At 41.1% G+C, this 19,421-nt stretch overlaps 1 protein-coding gene, 1 long non-coding RNA gene and 1 pseudogene across 6 annotated transcripts in view; 2 read left to right on the top strand and 1 right to left on the bottom strand.

Annotated features, from left to right (window-relative positions):
• LOC140898275 (butyrophilin-like protein 2) overlaps window positions 1-19,421 on the top strand; it is a 1,102,357-nt gene that overhangs the window by 355,617 nt on the left and 727,319 nt on the right. The gene's annotated exons all lie outside the window — the stretch shown is intronic.
• LOC140897985 (tripartite motif-containing protein 10-like) overlaps window positions 1-19,421 on the bottom strand; it is a 205,099-nt pseudogene that overhangs the window by 35,252 nt on the left and 150,426 nt on the right.
• LOC140898309 (uncharacterized) lies at window positions 8,836-16,628 on the top strand. The gene is made up of 3 exons (XR_012154958.1): window positions 8,836-8,903; window positions 14,323-14,377; window positions 16,376-16,628. It is a non-coding gene; the product is annotated as an uncharacterized lncRNA (long non-coding RNA).

The following is a 19,421-nucleotide window of genomic DNA, read 5'->3' as shown; positions in this document are numbered from 1 at the left end:
AGAGCGACTGGGTGGGCAATAGGACCAAAGTCTTTCAAGGCCCACACCAGTGCCTGAACCATGAGACCATGCTGTTGTGGCCCTAGCAGCGATGAAGTCTGTTAGAAGGGGAAGACTCTTTGAGAAAAGTCTGAATCATAGAATATTAGGGTTGGAAGGGACCTCAGGAGCTCATCTAGTCCAACCCCCTGCTCAAAGCAGGACCAATCCCCAATTTTTGCCCCATATCCCTAAATGGCCCCCTCAAGGATTGAAGTCACAACCCTGGGTTTAGCAGGCCAAAGCTCAAACCACTGAGCTATCCCTCCCTCCAAGCCAGTAAGGAGATGAAGTTTCTCCTTGGGATTCTGAATTTCCATGAGGGGTTAAACTGAGATGCACTCTCACCCCTAAAAATAAAAATCAAACCACCCAAATCATTTCTGTTGATTCAGGATAAAATCCAGCTCTATTTGAAGATTCTGAAGGAAGAGAGAGAAAATTTCCAGGGATTTAAATTGAATAGAGAGAAGAAAAGCCAGGAGTATCTGGTAGGTTCCTGTTATTAACCTGCATTGACATGGGATGTGAGGTTGGTTTGTAGGCAGATTCCCTTGTGGCCTTAGGAAATGTTGGCTTTTATCTACTACTCCGTTACCACGGATGCTCTGTGTGTATGTGTGCACTCACCTCCATACAGATGGCCTGAACAATCCTCTTCTCCATCTTCAGATTCTAAGCTTTCATTTCTGGTAATGAATTCTTGTCCACCTTTTGTGGCTTTGACGAAAATCTTGCCAAAATGATCTGAATGTATCCAATGCACAGTTCTGTACCTGTCTGCACCTTTTGTTTAATTGATTCATTTTTTCTTTCCATACATCTGTGTCAACGTAGTTCTGTGTAGAGCTGAGTAAACAACAGGACTTTTCATTGACTGGAAATTGGGGAAAAAATGGTCAAACCAAAAATAATTTAAAAAAATTTAGCAAATCAGTGTTCCATTTTTTCTTGGGCAGAGTGTTTTGCTTCAATTTTGACCATGAAGAAGGACTTTTTGAAGCAAAAACTAATTTCAAATGGAATAATCAAAACATTTTCTTGATTTTTAAATGATTTCTTTATTTATCTGCTTATTTATTTCTTCATTTATCCATCCAAAAAAGGTGGGTGACATTGAGAAGAATTCATTAAATATTTCAGAGTCAATGAATCTGCCTTTTCCCTCCAAAAAAGTTTAGTGCAAAAAATGTCACTCAGATCTAGTGCTAAATCTTGCCTCCGGCGGCCTTGGATCTGCATTTTTAAAGGCCCCTGGTAACACGATATCCTAACCATGTCAGACATGAGAATATCCCTTTAAGAGATATAGGGGCCAAATGGGAAGGTGTGAGAAAATCCTCTTTCTACTAATCACAGGTCACAGGCAAGTGTTAGATGTCTTAGAATGTGCAAAGAAATTCTCCCTCCTGTACACTCAGCACTCCATGAAAGGACCCCAGGCTCCATTCACATCCCAAACAAGCCCTTTCCCTATTTTCTTACAGAAACAGACAGAAACAGAGAGGCAGAAGATTTTATCTGAATTTCAGAAACTGCGGCAGTTCCTGGAGGAAAAAGAGCGACTCCTGCTGGCTGAGCTGGAAAAACAGGACAAGGAGATTGTGAAGATACAGAATGAAAATGTTACTAAACTCTCTGAGGAGATTTCCCATCTCAGTGAGCTGATCAGTGAGATGGAGGGGAAGTATCTGAAGCCAGTAAGCAAATTCCTGCAGGTGAGACAGAGTAAGAAATACCCCAGATCCCACCACAGGGACAGGACCATTCCCAAATTGTGGGCACTGGAGTCCAGCTGTCAGTGAATTCCTGAAATGTGCATTACAATTTTTCTATGACGAATTAGAGATATATAGATATGAGAGATGGAAAAGCCCCATTAGCTGAGATAATCCATGGTTCTGGGGCCAGACCAGAGCTTCTTTTTTCAAGATTTGCAAAATCCCTTCCCTGCAATCCTCAGTGTGTTTCAAGTGGGTCTCAGATTATTTTTCTCTCTTTTTCCCCTCTAGGATGTCAGAAGTACCTTGAGCAGGTACATGGCTCTTTCTCACTCCCACACACACTTCACATGCTGGGAAAGGACTTGGAAGCCATGTTAACCCCGCTTCTCTCCAGGGCTACATGGCAAAATGTGTGGGGCAGGTTCACATTTTGGATACAAATCTCTTTAATGAATTTAATCCTGATGTTCTCACTGTCTTTCTGTCTGGAATAGCTCACAACTGTGAATGCCAAATTCAGGTCAGATGCCAGAAAACAGGGCAGACACCCTAAACTGGTGGTATATTCTATAATTAGATTTCACCAAACCAGTAACGAACATGCACTCCTGGATCTCTGTATCAGTCTTACCATGGAGTCAAAGACAGTCCCCTTAGGATCTCCAGCCCTTCTTGGCACCCAGACAAACTGGGCTTTGTGATATTGGTCACTATACCAAATATCACATCACATTAGGTTACTCCCAACCACAAACGGTCAGTTACTTACCCTGGTCAAATTTGTACTCTGGATCTCACCAAAGACAAAGCTGAAGTAAATTCACTAGTAAACTAAAGATTTATTAGCTAAGAAAAAGAACTGAGACTTATTGAGAGGTTTAAGCAGGTAAAATACATTAACAGGTGAGTCAAAGTTTATAATTCCAAGATGATAGCAGAGATGTAGTAGTCTGCTAGTTTTCCAAAAGTCTCTCAGGGATACCCAAAATCACTTTGGGGACCTCCTTCCACTCACTCAGTATTCTACCCTCTTCGAATCTAAAACAGTTCAGAGATACAGGATCATTCCCTGGAATCAGTATTTACGGCTTCTTTCCACAAAAAGCAATCATCCAAGTGTTTTCATCACAGCATGCATTTTTCCTTTGTTGACTAAATGCAGACTGAGCCTGAAGATTTCCATTGTCGAATGCAATGACCCATGCTTTGAAGTCAGCATGCTTCTTCATTTCCTGTTCCAAGGCTCCAATCCTGTCTGATGGGCAATTAAATCACAGAGATATTACATTATGTATGTCCCTGTACTTAATTGACCTAGATCAAACGTGTGTGTTAGCATCAAGATGAGAATTTACTTGATGTGTAAAGTTCATGAGAACTAATGGATTGTTACATGCTATTACCTAACAATATGCATTATGTATGAGATAGCAGAGAACAGGTTACAGATGAGAAGACAATATCATTCACATTTCCTTTGAACTAGATTAATACTCAAATGAATTAGTACACTTAACATTTCTTTGATATTCACACAGAAGTGAATTGGCCTATGGCTTTGACCTGAGCTGGCCTGGTGGTGTCACACTGACCTTTTTTAGAGAAGACTCTGGAATTATCCATTCAGGGGGAAAGATTAACCTAAAGTATTTCTTAGAGATGTCACACAAACAACAGCCCCCCAAACAGTTAAAAACACAGAACATAGGGAATACTTATAGGATGGGGGACTCTAATGTGGGAAGCAGTTACTCTGAAAAAGATTTGCGGATCATGGTGGATAATCAGCTGAACATGAGCGCCCAGTGTAATGCTGTGGCTAATTGGGCTAATCTGATCCTTAGCTGTCTAAACAAAGGAACATCAAGCAAGAGTAAGTAGGTTATATTACCTTTGTATTTAGCATTGGTGCAACCACTACTGGAATACTGTGTCCAGTTCTGGTGTACTCAATTCACGAAGGGTGTTGATAAACTGGAAAGGGTTCAGAGAAGAGCCATGAGAATGATTAAAAGATTGGAAAACATACCTTATAGTGAGAGACTTGAGCAGCTCAATCTATTTAACTCAAAGAGAAAGTGAAGGGGTCACACCTTATCATGCAAGAGAATGTGATCTACCTACCTGATCACAAAAAAGAATCTGCTTAAGGAGCTGATAAGCCTACCTATAGTATATAGGAAAAGCATCTGCAATATCTTGGGAGACTAATCTGAGAGACATACAGTCACATTCCAGGGTGCAGTCCAGACCAGAGAAGGGTTGTGTCACTGCCTGCCCTTCAGCCTTGGGTCCCTCACAATGCTTTGCTGTTGTAGCTCCCCCACTGGGCTGCTCTCAACTAGCCTACCAGCATGCAGGACACACCCTGAGTGTTTCTTTGTTGCTTCAGCCCTGGTCTAGTATCTCTGACCCCAACAGCCTCTCAGTAACATGCCAGCCACACTCCGGCTTCCACCAGCCTTGGTTACTACTTGCAGGGTGACCCTACCATATTCCCAGTCCTGAATTTTCCCCAAAACATGTGCTCTGCAATGTCCAACCCTCTCCTGAACAGTTCAGATATTAAGGTTCATTGCTCTTGTGCAAAGTAATTATTCAACAATTTGCTACTTTAACTGGAGTTGGCAAACAGTTCAGTTTAAACACAGCACTGGATTGGTCTAGATTAAAAAACAAACAAACAAACAAAACAAAAGATGATAGGATTTAAATTAGCTCACAGTATTTAAAGTAACTCACAGATAAGAGAGAAAATTAGAAGTGGTTTTAAGCAAATAGAAGTAAAAACATGCATCTAGAAGTCTAAAACAATCTAGCAAGTTTTGGTTCAAGGTTTTGTTCAAGAGGGACTTTCTCAGTCACAGTCTTCCAGGCAAGATTATGACTGTCCCTTTCCTTGGTCAGGATCTCTCCCAGAGGCCCAAAGATGTGTTGTTTTAGGTGAAAGAGAGACTGTGTGGGGTTTTCTGCCTCCCTCTTTTATGTGCAGTGTTGTTGTAGCCCAGGATATTAGAGAGACAAGGTGGATGCATGGACTTCTATTGGTGAGAGAGACAAGCTTTCAACCTTACATAGAGCTGTTCTTCAGCTTAAAAGCTTGACTCTCTCATGAACAGAAGTTGGTCCAATAAAAGATACTACCTCATCCACCTTGTCTCTCTCTCTCTTTTATAGTCCACGTGAACCTTTGAAATGAATAGGTACCTCGATGAAGAAAAGAAATTTGACAGTAAAGGGCTCTTTAGTTTAGCAGACAAAGGAATATGAAGATACAATGACTGGAAGTTGAAGCTGGGTAAATTCAAAAAACATAAGGCTCGTATTTTTAACAGTGAGGATAATTTACCAATGGAACACCTTACAAAGGTTTGTTGTGGATTCTTCATCACCAGAAATTTTAAAATCAAAATTGGATTATTTTTTTTTTGAAATATATGCCCTAGTTCAACCGCAGCTATTGGGCATGGGACAGGAATTAATTCAGGTGAGTCCCAGAGCTGCTTGTACAGGAGGTCAGATTAGACAATCACAGTGTTTCCTTTGGGCTTAAAAAAATCTATGAATTTATGAATTAATTTTAATTAAGTTGAAAAATTAAGTCCACATTATTCCATTGTTGAGATCATTTTATACAAAGACTGCAACACAGGGTCAATTTCTTAAAGGGCCCAGTTTGTAATTAAGTTTGATTTATAGGCTAATTAACAAATTTGTGAATTCTCAGAAAATTAATTCTTCCCTCGAAGACTAAGTGCTGTAAATGTGGGGAGGGTAATGTATGGTTTCTCAGACATAACAAAGAGGTGGAATTCTCTGATTGAGGTGCCAAACAGAACTCTGCCTGAACAATGATGTGACTACTAGTGTCTGTATAGTGGAGATAGCATTCCTGAAGAAAGATTATTACCCTGGTCCCTGTACATTGGGTAAAGGGTCCAGAGTAGAGTAAATGGGGTTCTAAGAACCTCTGATCCAGCTGTGGGAGGACTGCCCTGGTGCAGCCTCAGGTTGTCCTGAGAACGCCTTTGCAGACCCTGGTGTAGGGGGCAAGCCAGGGGCATGGCTATTGGTACTCCTAATAGCGCAGCACAAAATCTCACCCCAGTCAACATATAGCAGTAGAAATACTGCTTTTCTTGCAGAATGGACTATTTTCAATAGCCATTCTTTAGTCTTCTGGGTATTTTTGACGTCAGGTGATGTCTCTACTTATTGGCATTTGTTAACATCAAGCCATTTCTGTTTCTCCTGCTACGACAATTTGTCTTGCTATTCTCAGGGGTTGCTGGGTTGTGGCTATTATACCAGATTCAGCTGTGTCCCCGTCTTTACCAAGAAAGACTCAAAACCTCGTCTTCACACCCAGACTCCACACAGCGCTTAAAAAAAAAGAAAAAAAAGAGGGAGACTGGTGTCAAAGTTTGACTCAGACTCACAATTTATCAGACCACTCTGTTTTATTAGCAAAGCTGCTCTGCTAATACATTTAGAAGTGAGCCCCCCGAGTGGGGCTTGTGTCTTTAAATTTATACAGTTTTTTGGAGAACAAGTTACAGAGAAGTTACAGACAAAAGAAGAAAAAGATTTTAGTCACCACCCTTCGAGATCCTTGAGACCAGTCACGTATCTTCAATATCCTGCCACCCTTAACAATCTCCTTTAACAGCTTCCAGTTAACTTAACTAATTGCCCTTCACACCTTCCATTCTGATGCCTGCTTCTTAGACGTGCTGGCTCTATCTTAATTGCTTCTCCATTCAATAACTAACTGTCCCTACGTGTGCTCCCTCAGATACTTTGTAACATGTTTTGGCATGCCCTCTCATATACAATGTATCCAGCATGTCCCCTTATACAATGTTATACTTCCACACTGGTTTAAAAAAACAGCACCCCAAGAAGCTCTTATTTTCAGTCTTTCACTTCTGACAAAGTGCAGTTTCTATAGCTGCTTCAGTACAATTACAGAAATCATTCCCACTCTTGAACCCTAATTTGCTGCCAGAAAATCAAGGTTGTTCTATGTACTCTGTATACTTCAGTTTAATGAACCCCACCCCACAAGATTACTGAGTGGTAGTGAGGAATGGGTTGTGGTGGATTTGCAAGAAAAGTCAGAGGCCTTAATGGGGTGTACCACCACAGTTTACCATTGTGGAAATATCCAAAAGAATTGAATAGCAAATGATAAGCTTTCTATAGTTTCTTGAACCATTCTGGAGAACATAATGGAGAATGATGTCCCTGTTACAAAATTGTACTGTTTGGTTTTGAAAACACATAGGAAGGATGTGAATTCTATAGTTTTTTAGAGCAGTGGTTTTCAACTTGTGATCTGTGGACCCCCGGGGGTCCACAGACTATGTCTAAGATTTCCAAAGGGGTTTGCACCTCCATGTGAATAGTTTTAGGGGTTCCGCAAATGAAAAAAGTTGAAAACTACCATTTTGGAGTAATTCTTACAGAATGCTTACATTTCTATAGACCCCTATTGGTTTAATATCTGTTAACTTTATGGGACTAACATAGGGTGGTTACCTCCAGGGACAACCCCTCATGGCCTCACGGTGGCCCTGCAAGAGGCCTCTTTTTCAATTTCCTTCTTCCAGACTCCCCCACTCACTCCAAGCATAAATAGCCCTTTGTGGGGCTAGTACCAAAGTCCCACAACCATAATCCCGAATTCCCCAGCACAGTCCAAACAGTACATTCAATCTCCAGCAGCCCATCAACAGCTCTGGCATCTCTGATCATGTTCTGGATCTCCAGTATAGCTCCATCCATCCCTGACAGGTGTTTGTCCAACCTGTTCTTAAAAAACTTCCCATGATGGGGAGTCTACAAACTCCTTTGGAAGCCTATTCCAGAGCTTAAATGTCCTTATATTTAGAAAGTTTTTCATGCTATCTAACCTAAATCGCCCTTGCTGCAGATTAAGCCCATTACTTCTTGTCCTACCTTCAGTGGACATGGAGAACAGTTGATCACTGTCCTCTTTGTTTCAGAGTAACAGCCGTGTTAGTCTGTATTCGCAAAAAGAAAAGGAGTACTTGTGGCACCTTAGAGACTAACCAATTTATTTGAGCATGAGCTTTCGTGAGCTACAGCTCACTTCATTTCCACGGTATGCATCCGATGAAGTGAGCTGTAGCTCACGAAAGCTCATGCTCAAATAAATTGGTTAGTCTCTAAGGTGCCACAAGTACTCCTTTTCTTTTTGTCCTCTTTGTAATGTCCCACCTCAGTCTTCCTTTCTCAAGACGAAATAGGCCCAGTTTTTTTAACATTTCCTCATAGGTTTTCTAAACCTTTTATCATTTTTGTTGCTCTCCTCTGAACTCTCTTCAATTTGTTCACATCCTTCCTAAATTGCAGAGTCCAGAATTGGACACAGTACTCCAGCTGAGGCCTCATCAGTGCTGAGTAGAGCGGGACAATTACCGCCCATATCTTACCTACAACACTCTTGATAATACATTGCAGAATGATATTAGCCTTTTTTGCAACTGCATCCCATTGTTGACTCATTCAACCTGTTATCCACTATAGCTCCCAGTTCCTTTTCAGCAGTACTACCATACAGTTTGTTATTCCCCATTTTGTATTTGTGGATTTAGTTTTTCCCTCCTAAGTAAAATACTTTGCATTTGTCTTTCTTGAATTTCAGATCCATTCTTTAATCTGTTAAAGTCATTTTGAATTCTAGTCCTGTCCTGCACAGTGCTTGTAATCCCTCCCAGGTGACATCCTCCACAGATTTTATAAGTACACTCTCCACTTCATTATCCAAGTCATTAATGAAAATATTGACTAGCATGGGACGTAGGACTGACCCCTCTGGGACTCCACTTGATACATCTCCCATTGTGACAGCCAGAGAGATAACTACTCTTTGAACTACTTTTTCAACCGGATGTATCCCTACCTTATAGTAATTTCATCTAGACCACATTTCCCTAGTTTGCTTATGAAAATGTCATGTGGAATGATGTCAGAGACTTTCCAGGTATCGAAGTTAGGCTGACTGGTCTATAATTCCCTGCGTCTTCTTTGTTGTCATTTTTTTTTAAAATAGATAATACACCTGCCCTTATCCAGTCCTCTGAGATCTCATCTGTCCTCTGAGAGTTCTTGAAGGTAATTGCTCATGGTTTCAAGATTGCTTCAGCTATTTCCCTAAGTACCCTAGGATGAATTTCATCAGGCCCTGCCAGCTTGAATACACTTATCTTAATATTCTTTAACCTGTTCTTTCCCTATTTGGGCTTGCATAACATGTACCCTGCAGAGGAAGATTGGGGCCTGCATAGCATAATCTATTTGCACTGCAATTTAGTGGCAGAGGCCCCAATCCTGCAAACACTCATGCACATAACTTTCTGCTTACGAGTGGGCTCATTGACTTCAATGGCATTTTTCATGTGCATAAAATTAAGCAAATGTGTGCCTGTTTGCAGGATCGGGACCAGAGTTTGTAGTAATTTATACACTGGCTCTAATGTGGCTTAGAATCCCCATTGTGAAGAAGGTTCCTGGAACAGTTGTAAAAGAGCTTCTTGTGGCACAGTTCCTGTGGGAGATCCAGTATTTAGTAGCGATATCTTTGGCAAGGGGGTTAAATCCCACTCTTCCTCCTGCATAAGGCTGGGAAAATTCAAAACTCCTCTTTGTAATTATTCTTGCATCAGGGAGAATGCTTCCCATACTTGTGTCCAAACCTAGGCCTTGAATCTAGAAGGTACTTGCACATATGATTGACTTAAAGCGTGTGAGTAGTCCCCTTGCATTTAGTGGGACTACTCTCATGATTAAAGTTAGGCATGAGTTTAAGAACTCCTATGAATCACAGCCCTAATGAACACTTGAGAACAGGCACAGCTCTCTGCACCAAATGAAAACAAACTACATTGACAAAGGGTGTTTCATGACTAACTTAAAAAAACAAAGCATTTTATTTGGAATTTATTAATTTGTTTTGTCTTTCAATAATTAAAGGGGACTGATTACCATTCAAAAAAAAAATAACAGATTGGCTATTCACCTTTGAAAGATGGTATTTGTAGTGCTATAATAGCAGACAAGAACTTGGAAAATAATGAAGAAGCATAAAAATGCAAATTACTGCAGCTAATTGGCTGTGTCTTCTTACGCCTTCTGAATTATTAAATTATGATAGAGTAAATCTGCCACATTTAAATATATAGTGACGAACATAGTTGTGTTCTGCGCTGTAGAGCAAGACTTATAATATGCTACTATTTGTTCCCTAATTTGATGGTAAACTGTTCTTTTTCTTTGCATTTGCAAGATACTTGCAATGTTCTAAAAATTTACACGGTATATGGAACTCTGATCATGCAAAATGGCACCATTACATTTCCTATTTCTAGTCCTGATTAAAAAGAAATGATGCAATTATTACAATAATGCTAACAACAGCTTGTGCTGTTGGCCCTAACATTTAATCTGAATGCATTGAGTCTAATCCTGTAGACTCTGATGTATGTGACTATTTTACTCACATGAGTAATTCTGTTGACTTCAGTGGGGTTATTCAGATGCATAAATGATTGCAAGCTTGAGGCTGAGAAGGATAAAATTAAATAAATAGGCTTGGCTTGAATTATTTTTTTCTTTTAACTTCAACAGAATTTGCACAATAACCTTCCTAATAGCAATTCTCTAATTGTGATTTATATCCCATCCAAAATCTTCATATGAGGTACTCATAAAATGCTAAAAATATGACTTTGGGGCTGAAATTTCTCATGCTTAGTTTCAGCCCGGAAATGATTTTTTTTTTTTTTTTAAGTTTGAACAGAATAGGTTTTCAGCTATTTTTGAGTTTTGTGATTGTGAAATAAGTTTTGTTATACTGATTGTGTGTTACATATATAACAGAAGTGCATGATGCTTTATGAAACAAATTAGGATGAAACCCCTATCCTGAGAAGCTTATAAGTCCCAAGCCTGCAAACATTTGTTTGCACATTGACCTGCGTGGAACTACTTAAAGTTATGTTCTTGTCTAAGTGTTTGCAGGATCGGGGCTTGTGTTATGGCGACAGTAGGAGATGGCAAACACAAATGATGACTGGCATGTGAGGTAGGGGGAACAAAGGTGAAAAAATAAGTTCATGTGGTAACTTGTTTTAATTTTTCTCGACATTTTGTACTCAGAATACTCACAAATCTAACACTGATTGACATGGCCCTCATCACTAGTATCTGAGCGCCTCAAAATTAATATATTTTATAGTCACAACAATGCAATGAGGTAGAGTGGTATTATCTCCATTTTACCAATGGAGAATTAAGGCCCAGGGTAGGTTAAGTGTCTTCCCCAAGATCACACAGAAAGTCAGTGGTTGAGCTGGGAACTGAACCAATGTCTCCTGAGGTCACTGCACTACCTTGCTATCCAAGCAGCCTTGTTTGCACCATGGATGTGCATGGGATTCTCATGATATTTTCTAAGTTTAAAAAAACCCTGATTTTTTAAAAAAACATCAGCAACTCTAGCTGTCAGAGTCAAAGCCTAAGGGGCCACTAACTCATTCAGTCTGAATTGATCATAAACCTCCAACACCACTCAGAAACTGCACACTAAACCCAATAACTGGAATTAGAAAATATTAAAGTTCACAGGAGACAAAACTATTGTCTGCCACAGGCAGAGAACAGAGGGAGCATGGTGCACCAGTGCCCCAGGTCCCTGTAAATGTTAGGGAAATGATTAAATGAGATATTCCCAGATAATCCTGGCAAGCAACCCATGCCCCATATTGCAAAAAGAGAGGCAAAAATCAGCTAGTGTAACTGCCAATTTGATATGGGGGAAAATTCCTTCTCAGTCCACAAAAGGCAATCAGTTAGACCTTGTGCCTGTGAACAAGAACCAGCCAGACAGCCAAGCATGTGAGAAATAATTATCCACCCCACCTCAGAGCCCTGGCCCACCCTGTGCAGTGTCCCATCTCCAGCTGTGGACATCCCTCATGCTTCAGAGAAAGGAAACAACCATCCCCTCCCTCCCTCCTTCAGTATACATTTGGGGGAAAATCCCTTCCTGACCCTCGCAGGTGACCTACTGAAGACCTGAAGCATGAGATTTAAGGAACATAAAACATGATCCAGAAGAGACCTTCAGGGCTGTTGAGCCCCGGTCACCCCCACCACAAATAACCCAGTCATAAAGTCCCACTCAGACAAAAAATTGGAACTTATGGTAAACTCAAGAGTTTAGTGTGGAAGATGAGGATTGGCAGAAATATATTGAAAGACCGGGCTATTATTTTCTTGCAAATGAGATTATAGGATAGGACAAAAAGAAAGCAGATTTCCTCAATTTTGTGGCAGTAAAACCTACTCTCTCATAAAGAGTTTGTTAAAGCCTCAGAAACCAGGAGATAAAAGTTTAGGAGACCTGAAAAAGATCTTAACAGAGCACTACACAAAGCCAAACATTACTGTGGAACGTTTCAAGTTTCATAGTAGGATGAGAAGACAAGATGAAAGCATACCTGTGTATGTTGCAGAGCTGAAATGATTAATGGAATATTGTTCCTTCAGAAATATCCTAGAGGATATGCTCTGGGACAGATTTGTTTGTGGTATAAGTATTCAAAGACAATTGCTGGTGGAGATGAATTTAATCTGTCCCAAAGCAGTAGAACTGGTAACAGCAATGGAAGCAAACAGTGAAAAATTTGCAAGATTTGCACTTACAATGCAGGGGAACTCAAACGGACTCAGTTAAATGGGGAGTCTCTGTAAATTGAAGGCTTTAAATCAAGATTTGAGGACTTTGGTTATTCAGACAGAGGTTGTATGTCACTGAGGTTCTGTGGCCTATGATATCCAGGAGGTAAGGCTAGATGGTCAGGATGGTCCCTTCTGGCCTTAAAGTCTATGAGTATAAAAAAGGCAAAGCAAGCTGAAAGGGACTCAGGCTCCAAAGGGTGTTTCTGCTGTGGAGAAGCTCATTTTTAATCTGTTTGTAAATTTAAAAAGGCCTAGTAACTCAAGATTGCACATTTAGTCAGAAAATACAAAGGTGACTATCAAACAGTATCTCAAACTCAGGAGGGTAGACTCCAAATGTCCAGAGGAAAAGAACAAAAACAGAGGACTCTTTTCCTCAAGGGGGAGGAGGTACATACTATGTATTGTCTGAAAGGAAAGAAAGTCAGTCCTTATGAAGTAATGGTAGAGGTAAACAGTCAGTCAGTATCCCTTGGGGAGGGAGAGCTCAGTGGTTTGAGCAGTGGCCTGCTAAACCCAGGGTTCTGAGTTCAATCCTTGAGAGGGCCATTTAGGGATCTGGGCCAAAAATTGGGGATTGGTCCTGCTTTGAGCAGGGGGTTGGATTAGATGACCTCCTGTGGTCCCTTCCAACCCTGAGATTCTATGATTCTATGAGTACAAATGGAAATAAACAAAGGGACTTCAGCTAGTGTGATCAATGAATATACATATCAGCAGTGTAAAGCAGGACTGAGACCTCTAGTTAATGCAGGAGTGATCCTGCATACCTAAACCAGGAACCTGTCCTGGTGGTAGGTCCTGTGCTTGTCCCTGTAAAATATAAGAGCCAAAAGAAAAAGGTTACCAGCCCTAATAAACTAGGGAGAAAGTCAGAATCAGTTAGGCAAAGATTGCTTGCAAGAACTGAATCTGAACTGGGAGGAAATTTTCAAATGAGACCCTAACAAAACACCAGCATTCTAGGAAGTCTTGAATGTTCACCCGGCTATTTTAAAAGAAGGGTCAGAGGCTCTGGATAGAGTAAGAGTCAGGATTTATGTCCAGGATGGGGTCAAACCAAAATTACTTAAAGCAAAACCAGTTTCTTATGCCCTCAGAGAAAAGACAGACTGAGTTAGACAGGCTGGGGGAAAGGGAATCATGTCACCATCATTTCTGAATGTGCCACACCTATCACACCCAGGGTTAAACCAGAGAAGACCATCCACAACTGTGTGGATTATAAAGCCATGGTGAATCAGGTCTCCAGGTTAGACAATTACTCCATTCCAAGGACAGAGGAATTACTGGCAGTGTTAGGTGGGGGTTGAAAAATTTAGTAAGTTAGAAATGTTGCAGGCTTACCAGAAGATGAGGCTGAAGGAGGACTGTAAAAAAAAAAAAAGAAAAGAAAGAAAAAGAAAAGAAAAAAAGTACCACTATAAAACACTCAAGGGATTATATCAGTACCATCAATTACCATATGAAATATTAGCAGTACCTGGAATTTTCCAGAGGGCTGTAAAAATTTGTTGAACCCACATGTTGTAGTGAGGATCGATGACATCCTCATCATAGTTGGAAGTGATGCTGAGCATCTGTCAACACCGGAGAAGGTGTTTCACAGATTGTAGGCAACAGGACTTCACTTAAAACAAAGTAAGTGCTTTTTTGTAAGACCGGAAGTGATGCACCTGGGTAATAGGATGGATTAGAAGGGATTCATGGAGCTCCAGTCGGTATGGAAGAGCACATTCATTGCTCTCCACAGCCTGCCATCCACTAATATGCATTTCCATCTGGCATCTAGGGCCCCCGACTGACCACCCCCAGTAAAGGAACAAGTACATGAAAATATCTGGAATGTAAGTAAATAAATATTTGACTGCTGTGAGCTTTGCAAGTGGCCAAAAGACAAGGAGAACGGGAGACCCGACTCTATCTCCCTCTCCCCTTCGAGCAAGATGGCTGATGTGGGCACGGCAGACACATCAGATATCAAAGCCATAGCACAGCTGACTTACTTCAATTGACTCCTCTCTGGAAGCGCTGACAGGATGCATGAATGAAACAGAAGGGTGAATATCAACGGTGGAAATTCAGGTACAAGGGCTCTCTGCCCAGGTGCAGAGAAGCCTGACAGACTAATCTTCTCTTAAATCAAAAGTGGCAGACATTGAGCAGAGGTCTTGCTGCAATGATTTGGGCATTATAGGAGTACCTGAAAGAGAGAGAAAGAATTTGTTTCCCATCTCCTTGCAGAAGTGCTCAGTCTGCCGGAGGATTTTAAATTTGATGTAGAGAGAGCACATAGGTCCCTCGCTCCTAAGCCCACCTCAAATGCCAAATCTCACACATAGATTGTCAATTTTCTCAGATTTACTGTAGAATAAAAATACTACAGCTAGTTTGTGGGGAAAAAAACTGTTTGGGGGAGACCATAAGAATGATTTTTCAAGATTGTGCAAAAGATGTGGTTGAGCAGAGATCAGCCTTCAGAAGAGCAAGGGTACTTGCCAAGCACTGAGGGCTCAAATATTTTCTGAAATTTACAGCTCAGTTCCCTGTCAAGGTGAGGAAGTGAATCTGTTCCAAGAGCCCCAAGAAGCAGAATGTTTTTAAATAGCCTGCAGTGAACTGAGTAGTTGTTCTGTTTTACAACAAGTTTACTTCTTATTTGTTATGTCTGCCCTACTCGGATACATAAGCTTGTCTAGTGACTGGGACGCACTTACTCGGGTCATCTTTTGCTGCAAGCTTTTACTCTCAACTTTTGGGACATGTAGATCAATTCTCAAATGGCTGAATGTGAAACACCCTAGCAGGGGAGTTGAAGGAATACCTCATCCCAAACTGATACCATCAGAATGATGTATGAGCAAGATTAAGTGCCTTTGTTTCTGTATTTGTGTTGGGGGAACTGATGAAACATTTGACAACATCATTATCAAGGCAGAACACCTTCTATGTGTTTTCGATTATATAAAGGTCTGTATATTAGCTAGGTACGGACATACACTAAAGGAATCACCAGAGTGTGGTGCAGCTCCTGTTGCTCTGTAGAAATTTGAAAGCTCTGGTTCCACTTTTTAAAATTGGTGCCAGTGGCAGATCCTGCTGTGTCACCCGTCTCACTGGGGGTTCTCAAATCCTGGCAGCTTTACATTCCACGTACTGGAATTGCAAGAGACAGCTCTCCTCCCTGCAAGATGTACGATATCTGGCAGCTCATATGCCTAACAGATGGGGACTATTCATACTTTTCCCCTCTCTGTGAGTTCATTTCAATTTACTTTTGATCTCTAGGGACGTGGTAAATTCTGTAACTGACTCCTCCATTGATGCAATTGCTGTCTCTGATGATGATCCTCTATTTCTTTGAAGAGCAACAGTTTTGGGCCAGAAAGAACCATGTAGATGAAGTTTGAATTCCTCACTTTTAGTACATCCCCATTTCAAAATTTTTATTGAAAAATAAATTAGCCTGTTCATGAAGACAAATGACCCCCAAACATCTTCTAACAGGCTCAAGCAGGGTGGCAGTACTTAAAATTAAAACACTTACTAACAGATCACTTTAGATTGGCTGCACCAAGACTGCCAGAGGCTCCAGAACTATGGAGAAATGCTTCATAAACTCCCCAGGTCCACGTCTGCCATGCTTTTCAGAACCCAAAACCATGACTATGATCCAGAGACAGAGACTTGGGCCCAAAGGACCTGGTCTATACTAAAGGTTTCAATAGTGATCAGCCAACATGGATTCCAGGTACTGTCCTAGAGCAAACTGCCCCCTTGTCTTTTAAAGTCGGTTTAAGTGATGTTTGAGTCGTAAGATGGCATTGAATGATATCCGTTTACAGGGTGACATGTGGGTGCCAGAGCCTTTGCTCTTGGGTGATGAGTCTGGAGGAGCTGAAGCCAAGAGGATGCAGTTTTGCCAGGAATGCCGGAGAGCTCAAGAGGAGGGTATTTGCAAAACTGCTGGAGCAGGAGAGTGGAGGCAGTGGGCCTCTGCCCCTAGAGAAGGCCATGGCTGCCATGGAGAGGCACTACCTTGTGTAAAAGAGAACATTCCCAAGGTTTTTAGAAGACTAACTCAGGGCTGCAGATTGAAAGGTGAGCAATGTAGCTAAGTGGTCATCAAGGACTTAACTAGGTTACTCAGAGTATTATGGGTTGGAGCCACGCTCTATCCCCTCCCTTACCTCCTATTGAGTTAGTGGGTGTTTTACCCCACTCTTTTTGTGTATAGTTGAATAAAGCAGCATGTTCCCAACCTGCAGTATTGGAAGTAAAGTGTGATTCTTGTGCTCAGAATGGTTCTTTTTAGGGCTGTCAAGCAATTAAAAACATTGCAATTAATCACTCAATTAAATTTTTTCTATCATGATTAACCGTGGCATTAAACAATAATAGAATACCACCTATTTAATTTTTGGAGGCTTTTTACATTTTCAAATATATTGATTTCAATTATAACACAGAATACAAAGTCTACAGTGCTCACTTTATATTATTTTTTATTAAACATATATTTGCACTGTAAAAAAAGACCCAACTGTAACACATGATACTGTAGACCCAATTGTTTAATAGACCCAATACTGTTTACAGTATTATGTAAAGTTTACCCAAGTTTACATTTAAATTGTAATATAAAGTGAGCACTGTACACTTTATTTTCTGTATTGTAATTGAAATCAACATATTTGAAAATGTAGAAAAACATCCAAAAATATTTAATACATTTCAATTGGTATTATATTGTTTGACAGTGTGATTAAATCTGCGATTAATCACAAATAATTTTTTAAATCACCATTAATTTGTGTGTTAATTGTGTGATTTATTTGAACGCATTAAACTAAGTTTTTCTCTCCTCTCAGATGTGAGCATTGCCATTTCTGTGCCCATTTCCATCAGCTATCCTGCCTTCATGTTCATGTTCTATATTATCATCCTTATTGCAAACTGAGTCAAAGTAGTCATTTAGTTTTCGGACAATGCCTAGATTTTCTCTTTCCCATCCACCTGGGCAGCCCGACCTCATAATTCCATTTTGAAACTGTGGCCAATGGGAGCTGCGGGGGTGGTGCTTGCAGGCAGAAGCAGCGTGTGGAGCTACATACCCTTCCCCAGGGGACACAGGAGCATGCTGGCTGGTTCTGGGAGTGGTGTGGGGCCAGGGAAGGCAGGAAACCTGCCTTAGCCCCCCTGTGCCACCACCTGGGAGCTGTCTGAGGTAAGTGCTGCCTGGTGGGAGCCCACACCCTAATCCTGAGCCCCCTCCCAGAACCTTCACCCCGCACCCCCTCCTGCACCCAAACTCTCTCCCAGAACTTGCATCTCTACCCCAGGCTCAGCCAGGAGCCCCCTCCCAAGCTCTGAGCCGCTTGGCCGCAGCCCAATGAAAGTGAGTGAGGATGGGGGCGGGGGAAAACAAAGGGGAGTGAGCGGGGCAGGGGTGGGGTAAATCCTGGGTTGCACTTAAATTCAAAAAGTGATCTTGTGAGTAAAAAGGTTGGAGACCATTGATTTATATAATTAGAAATCCTCTTACTAGGTGTTTTGTCTTCAGTGGGAGTTACAGGTATTCAGTACTTCTCATGTAGCCACATCATGCCACTGAATGTTACACAGAACTTCCCATTGATTTTACTGAGGTATTCTACTTCAAATATCCATGGCATATTATGGTCCAGGATCAGGTTCCAAGTTTGGAAATGGCATACTGAGCACGTGGCATAAATCATTTCGGCTACTTTTAAAATATTAATTATGCATTTAATCATTGTTAGATTAACGCCAACAAAAGAAATGGAAAATACACCCTGAATATGAATCATGTGAATGAGAAAAAACAAAAAGGGAAGCAGAGCATACACCTGGGATCATTCTGCCAATAGGAGTCCATAGCTGATAATTAAAGCAAACCACAGAAATTTTAATTAAAGAGTGCCTTGCTATACTGGTAGAAGTGAGTCAGACTCAATCGGTAAAGAGAAAAAGAGCAGAAAAGAGGGTCCATTTTTGAGGTAAATAACAAGGTTTTTTTTTCTTAATTAAAAGGCCCATGGGAAATGCATCCATTTGTAATATGAAATTCCAACAAAATCCAGTAGCCTTACATAAGCAGGGCCTGAATGTGCTCTCCCCTGACATCTAGTGATGAACTGGGGAAAGACTTCAGGAGCAGATACTCCTACTCTGCCTAGGTGTTCACCAGACAGACCTGCTTTGCCAGAGTGATGAGTTTTGGGTTAAAATTCACTTCAGTATTGAGTGCAGGGGTAATAAAATTGTGATGCTTTGGGGTTTCACCCAGACCAGTAAGAGTTTGTGTCACCACCTGCCCAGTAGCCCTGACTATTTCTGTGCTGTGCAGCTTCGGCTCAGCGCCCAAGTAGCCTGCTCACAGCACAATGACCTCACCCAGCAGCTTCCAGCAACCAGCAACACACCAACTGCCCCTCCAGTCCCGAGTCACCCCAAAACCATCTCCCTGGTAGTATCCAGTCCCTCTCACTGGACCCTCCCAGAAGTTATCCAGTTAGCTGCCTCCAAAGGGAAAGAATACACACCAGCCTGCTAGATTAGCTGAGGATTTTACCCTTTAGTTTAACATACAACACTGAGATAGTTTTGTAAAAGGTAAAACAAGTTTATTACCAATAGAACCTGGATTTAAGAGATACCAAGTAGAAAGAATAGGGATAGAAGTGGTTACAAACAAGTAAAAATAAGGCTTCTACGGCTAAAATCTAACTTACACTTTAGATTTTGATTCAAAGTAGTTTGCTCACCACAGTCATTCTTCCAGCATGACTGGCCAGTCTTTAGCCAGGATCCAACATGGAGCCTAAAACACTTCATTTCTTGGTCTTCTCAGGGGAACGATGACAAATG

Source organism: Lepidochelys kempii, chromosome 14 (assembly GCF_965140265.1).
Source record: "Lepidochelys kempii isolate rLepKem1 chromosome 14, rLepKem1.hap2, whole genome shotgun sequence".
NCBI lineage: Eukaryota > Metazoa > Chordata > Testudines > Cheloniidae > Lepidochelys > Lepidochelys kempii.
This window is presented reverse-complemented; position numbering and strand designations above follow the sequence as displayed.